The sequence below is a fragment of the Tenrec ecaudatus genome, chromosome 9 (assembly GCF_050624435.1).
Source record: "Tenrec ecaudatus isolate mTenEca1 chromosome 9, mTenEca1.hap1, whole genome shotgun sequence".
In the NCBI taxonomy this organism is placed as follows: Eukaryota; Metazoa; Chordata; class Mammalia; order Afrosoricida; family Tenrecidae; genus Tenrec; species Tenrec ecaudatus.
Window position 1 is genome coordinate 103,396,515 of NC_134538.1, and position 7,276 is coordinate 103,403,790.

Consider the following 7,276-nt stretch of genomic DNA (forward strand, 5'->3'; position numbering starts at 1 on the left):
CAAGTGTGTGTCTATCATAATAGTTGCTGTTGTTGCTTTTTTGCTTTGTACACCTCCCAATGCCTTCCTTGATATTGGCCGTATTGTGCTGGCCTCCCCTTATTGGATGTCTTTTTCCCTGTCACCTAAGATCATTCATGTCTACTGTCTAGATAGTGATTTTTCCCTCGCCCTCCCTCCCTTTCCCATCCCAGCTAAACCATCAAAGAATGTATCTTTACGTGTGTAAACCTTTTTCTTGGCTTTTTATAATGGTCTAATACAATAATTTTTCTTTCCTGATTGAATTATTTCTCCCAGTATAATGACCATCGGGTTTGTTTATATTGGGAGACACTTTACATATTTATTGTTGTTCTTTAAAAATTGTTCCATTGTTTGCATGTATCATAGTTTGCTATCCATTCCATTCCTACATTGATGAAGACTTATGTTGTTTGCATCTTTTTACTACTGTGAATAATGCTGTACTGAACATAGGTATGCATGTAGCTATTGATGTCATGCTTCATAGGATATATGAGGGGTACCCTGCAAAAAAATGAATTTTCTCCCCAAAGCTATATATTTAATTTTTTTTTACCAAACAACCTATCACCTTTAAAGTCCTCTCCATTACACTTAATACATTTATCAAATATGCAATTTCAGTCTTGGAAACATTTTTCAAACTCATCTGATGGCTGACAGCACCTCCCTTGTTTTTTTCTTCACTTCTTCTACATCGTCAAATCACTGTCCTTTCATGTCTTCTTCATTCATGGGGGTGAAAAGAGGTCACATGGAATGAAGTCAGGTGAGTCAGGTATGAGGCATCTTGTTTTTGGCCCAAAACTGGCACACTGAGATGGCTGCATGAGCAGGTGCATTGTTGTGGTGGCAAAACCAATCCCACATCTGCCACAAATCAGTTGTCTTTTGTTTCACATGGTTATGCAATATTTTAAGATTCCCTAAATAGAAAGCTTGTTTAACAATCTGACCTGCTGGAACAAACTCCAAATGCACTACACGTCAACATTCTCATCTGTTTAGGAAGTTGATGGTCATTCAGAACCAGGCTTGCCATCAACTTATATTTCTCCTTTTTGAAACAAGAAAACCACGTATACACTTGAGTTTCTCTCATAGTGTTGTTCTTGTAAACTCTGTTCAACATCACAACAGTTTCTACAACATGTTTCCCGAGCAGGAAATAAAATTTCACAGCCGCACACTGTCTTAAATTGGCCATCACAAAAAAATAAGCTTTGAGAAAAAGTGCTTTTATGAAAAAATTCACTGTGACCAGAGAGATCATTCCCAGTTGACTCTACTGGGTGCTCTAACTCAGAAAGAGCTGCTCAATGCTCACCTAGTGGGGAAAATGCTTACTAAGAAAGCTCCACTCCACCCAGCACAATTCAGGGTATTTTTTTTGATACTCTTTCATATACCTAGAAGTAGGCTTCATATGTCTTATAGTATCTTGGTTTCTAACTTTTAAAGGAAATGCCATATAGTTTCCAATAGTGAGCAAACCATTTATAATCCCACCAGTAGGGTATGAGAGTTTCAATCTCATCAGACCTTCCTCAACATTTGTTGTTGTTTTATCGCTGCCGCTATTTCCAATGAGAGATAATATATCATTATTATTTTGATTTATATTTCATTAAATTTGGAAGATAGTTACCTGACTAACTAACTGGAAGAGATGCATAATTATGCTTATTTCAAAGAAAATTGACCCAGTAGAAAATGGAAATTATCAAACAATATCATTAACATCACATGCAAGTAAAATTTTGCTGAAGATCATCCAACAAATGTTGCAGCAATACATAGACAAAGAACTGCCATAAATTCAAGCCAATTCAAAGGATATCATGGCTGACATCAAATGGATCTCTGCTGACAGCATAAAATACCATAAAGATATCTACTTAAGTTTTATTGACTATGCAAAGGCATGCAACTGTGTGGACCATAATAAACTATGGACAGTGTTGAGGAGAATGAGAATTCCAAAATACTTCACTGTGCTCATGTCAACCTATGCAAGGATGAAGAGGCAGTGTTTCAAATAGAATAAGGGACTATTGTGTCATTTAAAATCAGAGAGGTATGTGTTAGGGTTATAATCTTTCACCAGTTGTTCAATCTGTATGCTACGTACATCTTCTGAGAATCAGGACTACATGAAGAAGAATGTGGCATCAGGACTAGAGGAAGGCTTGTTAACAACCTGCGACACACAGATGGCATACCTTTACGTGCTGAAATTGAGGAGGACTTGAAGCACTTGCTGATGACAATCAAGCTTTGCAGACTTCAATATAGAATACAACTCATTGTAAAGAAAACCCCAGTTCTCACAGCTAGACCAATAGATAACATAATGGTAAATGGAGAAAAACCGAAGTTGTTAAGAATTCCACCTTGCTTGGATCCATAGTCAGTGTTCATGGAAACAGCAGTCAAGAGATCAAATGACGCACTGCTTTTGGAAAGCTCCTACACAAGACCTCTTTGGTTTATTATTGTTATATTTCATTGTTTAGTTTTTATTTCATAATAATCAACTTAACGCTGCTTTCCAGCTAGACTTAGGAAAGTAAGGGACCAAAGAGTGAGAGCACAAAGCAAGCACATTGGGAATAGAAAGGTGATTTCCCAAGTTACACACGGGATGGTCTGGTGCTTAAGATAAAGCATGAAACACAGATCGATTTTATTAGACTTGTTCACAGTCAGAAATGGTGAGCTTGATGATCTTGCCATTCCTGGACCCCCAAACACTCCATGGCTTCTACAGTGTTCATGCAATAACCACATGATGGTCATCCAAACATTCAGTCTTAGTCATGTAGATAAAAACTAGGAACCATTAGTATTGAGCCCGGAATTTTCCACGGACAGGATACCAGGAGCTGTATGTTTTAAGTTCTTGACGAATTTCTCTCCATAGATGGAATTGCCACCAGTATTATTACGGTGTATAGAGTCACGACCCTGTCATGTAAAATCAGGAATAATTCTGTGAACTCAGGGGTCTTTATAACCACATCCTTTCTCCCCAGTGTTCGTTGTCCAAAAGTTCTATGCTGTTTTTGGAACTTTGTCTAAAACAGCTCAAAAGAGGTATAGCCCACGGGCTTGCCATTGCTGGCTATGTTGAACTATACAATACGACTGACCATGGTGAGATAAAGCAAGACCAGTCAAGATTATAAATTCAGATGGTTTCTGCAAAGAGGCCTGCATAAAACCTCTTTAAAGTGTTAAAGAGAAGGGATGCCACTGTGTGGATTAAGGTGTGCCTGACTCGAGTCATGATATCTTCTATCATCTCAGATGCTGATAAAATTTGAACATTGAATAGGGAGGAACAAGAAGAAATGATGTACTTGAAGTATAGTTGTGGCAGAGATTATTGAAAGTAGTGCGGGGTGCCAGGAGAACAAGAAAATCTGTCTTGGAAGAGTTTCAGCCAGAATACTCCTTAAAAGCAAGACTGGCTTGGTTCTAAGATATCCATATTTGTGCTTATTCCAGCGAGTTCTCTTTGGATGCAAGAGGTTACTTTGAGGACTCAGGTGGGCCTGACCCAAGCCATAGACTTTTCTATTGCTTCACAGGTGCATGAAAGTTGGACATTGAATAAAGAAGGCTGACGAAGATTCAAAGCATTTAATTGAAAGTGCTGAAGAAGAATATTGGAAGTATTCTGTCAAGAGCACAAACAAATCTGTCTTGGAGGAAGTACAGCCAGAATGCTTTTTAGAAGAGCAGTGGCAAGACTTCATCCCGTGCTGTCAGGACGTGTTGTCAGGAGAGACCAGTCCCTGGAGAAGGACATCCTGCAGGGTAAAGTGATAAAGAAGAAAGCTTTCAACAAGATGGATTGACTCAGTGATTACATTGATGGGAGCAAACACAAGAACAATTGTGAGGATGGCATGGGACAGAGCAATGTTTCCTTTCTTTGTGCATAAGGTTGCTATGAGTTAGAATGGACTCAATGACACCGAACAGCAAACAACTGGAAATAGAACTGTCACATGATCCAGCAATACCTCTGCTGGAGATAGACACTAAAGAAGTAAAAGACATAGCATGAACAGATATATGTACTCCCTATGTTCATTGCAGCAATAGTCAGTGTAGCGAGAATTTGGAAATGGCCTAAATACCCATCATTAGCAGACTGGATAAAGAAACGTTGGTACATATACACAGTGGAATACTAGGCATCACTAAATCAGTGATGAAATCAGGAAGTACATCCATGACACAGATGACCTGGAGAACATTAAGCTAAGGGAACTTCATCACAAAATGACAGATGTTGCATGAGGGTAAAGACTTGCATACCAAAGGGAACAGATTCTGGAGGTAAGTGACTGGGGGAAGACAAAGGAGGGAAGATGAAGTAATGGTCTAGAGGATTGATAGCTGTTTGTTCACGTGGGTGAAAGGATGATGGTGGTCCCCAAGAGAGAGAAGAGAAATCAGAGGAGGGAAGAGGAGTAAAACAAGGGGGTTGTGGGGAAAGTGAAGGTGTGGGCAGTGTGGGCGGAGGGTCTGATGAATGGTTTGAACAGTTGAATGCAATACTTATAGATGATTGATAGTCTGAAATGTAAAGCCCCCCCATTCACAATAATAAAATAATTTTTATAAAAGCAATATCGATATACTTCATGCTTTATGGAGATGTATAAGCTAAAGGCCACATCCCAGGATATGTTTAGACTTCCTGGGAACAGAGACATTGTGCTCTTAATATTGTTTTTACTTTTCAATACGAAAGAACTGTATATTTGATTATTAGTTTTCATTTTTAATATGAGAACTTAAACTTAGCTAATAGTAGTCATTGAAACATTTTGCTGGCTGCTTTCATGAAAGTTTTGGAAATAAGAAGGGAAAGAATAGAAAGGCAATCAGGCTCAACTTTAAAAATAAGAAAAGAAAGAATCTCATTGCTCTTGTCAATGTAAACTCTTCTACCATAACACTGACAGTCAATACCTATATTGTGCAAGACATTGTGAATGAAATTTAGTACTACATGCTAAGTTCTTCCTGATGGTGTTAGATGCTGTTATCATCTTCCCTGTGGATGATGGAGGAGGAAGCTGAGGCTTGGAGAGGTTAAGTAACTTTCTCAGCTTGAAAGGACTAAGCTCGAGTCTTAGTGCAGATTGTTTAATGCCAGAGCCCAAGTCCTTTGCTATTATATTATTCAGGCCCCGTGTGTCTACTCCTGGCCACCTTGGGTTAGGACGTACTTGATGGCACCTAACTAACCACCACCACATAGTCAGAGAACAGCTAGACTTCGCACACAGATTCCATAGAAGGATCATTTGGACCAGGATATCTACTCTCACATTTATTTGACCTTGAACAAATTTACTTCCCAGAGACTTGGGCTTCTCATTTAGAAATGAGAATGTTAACAGAATCTACCTCACACGGCTATTCTGGAGTTAAATGAACACTGAGAAAAATGTTGCATACCTAATGATCCCTATGATCAAGCTTGGTGAACTATTTATTATTTATAACTGTCTTCTTATAGGTTTTCAGTTCTCTAGGGGACACTTGGAGTTGTTGGTTTTTTTCTGTTTCTTTTCAAGTTTCCTATTTCTAGTTTTGGAGAGAAAATAGAAGCAGCTCTTCAGCTGTTGGTGTTAAGGAAGAAATAGGCAATGGAAAAACAATTGCTCCAAGGCGTAGTGAAAGGAGGGAAAAAGGAGAGAGAGGAGTTGCCAGAGGAGGATTTCTAAAAGCTGTCCTATATAGTATCACACTCACACTTACACACTCACACTTACACACTCAGGCACATTCTGATCATTGTCTCTACAAAAACAAATCCAGGGGAGCTGATGGTATAACTGAGTACATGAAACTCAAGACGATAAGTACAAGGGGCAGGATAAGTTGAGTAGGTTATAATAATTCAATCACATCCTCAGAGGCCTCTGGAATGCCTGTCAGAGCAGCTGGTACCCCATACTGATTCCCAGACATTTTCTCCCTACCACCTACTCTTGTCCTTGATGCAGCTGTGTGCTCTGTGATTAGACTGGTCTCTGGCCTCCCACTATCTCTATCTTTATCTCTCTCTCTCTCTTACACAAACACACACACACACCACATCTAGCTGCATTTTCAGTCTGCTGTATATTGGCTCTTTGAGACTGACTTTCCATAAAATCATAGGAGGTTCTCTGGATAGTCAACCTTTCAATCTTATGGACTTTTTCCGTGTGAGTGAGTCATTGGGTTGCTAACCACAAAGTTATCAGTTCAATCCTACCAGCCATTTAATGGGCGAGAGATGAGGCTGTCTGCTCCTGTAAAGATTCACAGTCTGAGAAACTTTATGTAGGGCAATTATGAGTTAGAACCCCCTTTATCTGTGGTTCTCAACCTGTGGGTCACGACCCCTTTGGGGATTGAACAACCCTTTCACGGGGGTTGCCCGATCCATAACAGTAGCAAAATGACAGTTATGAAGTAACAACTGAAATACTTTTATAGTTGGGGGGGGGTTGCCACAACATGAAGAACTGTATTAGAGGGTCACAGCATTAGAAAGGTTGAGAACCACTGCACTTGATGGTCGTGGACTGAGTTTCTTGGAGGGAGGTGGGGAGTGGCATATAGCAATGATGGTTAAGGAGGAAAAACATACCAATTCTAGCAACGAGCTGCATGATAATGGTTATGTAGGCGAACAGTTAAAAAAATCCATGAAGAATGTGCTCAGAATCTCTAGAGTCATTTGAAGCTGTACTCACTAAAAATGGCCTTTTAAGAGACAGCATACTTAAACTAGATTCTCTATTTTCTGATTGCATGCGTCCAAACTCTCACTCAGGCTCCTGGTTCAGGCACTTGTGAAGGTAAAGACATTTAGAATAAATATTTTTTAACATACATTTTAGATCTTGGCTAGGCCATGTCCTCACTAAGAGTACTACATACATCGCTCTTAGCATTGAGGTGATGTAATTTAAGGGTTCTATAACTTGATAAGAATGAATTTTCTATGATGCTCACCTTCCTGACACAACCACTAAAGACAAAGTGGGTGAACAAGCAAATGTAAAGAAAACTGATGGTGCCCGGATACCAAAAGATATAGCATCTGGGGTCTTAAAGACTTGAAGGTCAACAAGCAGCCATCTAGCTCAGAAGCAATAAAGCCCACATGGAAGAAGTACACCAGCCTGTGTGATCACGAGGTGCTGAAAGGATCAGTTATCGGTCATCAAAG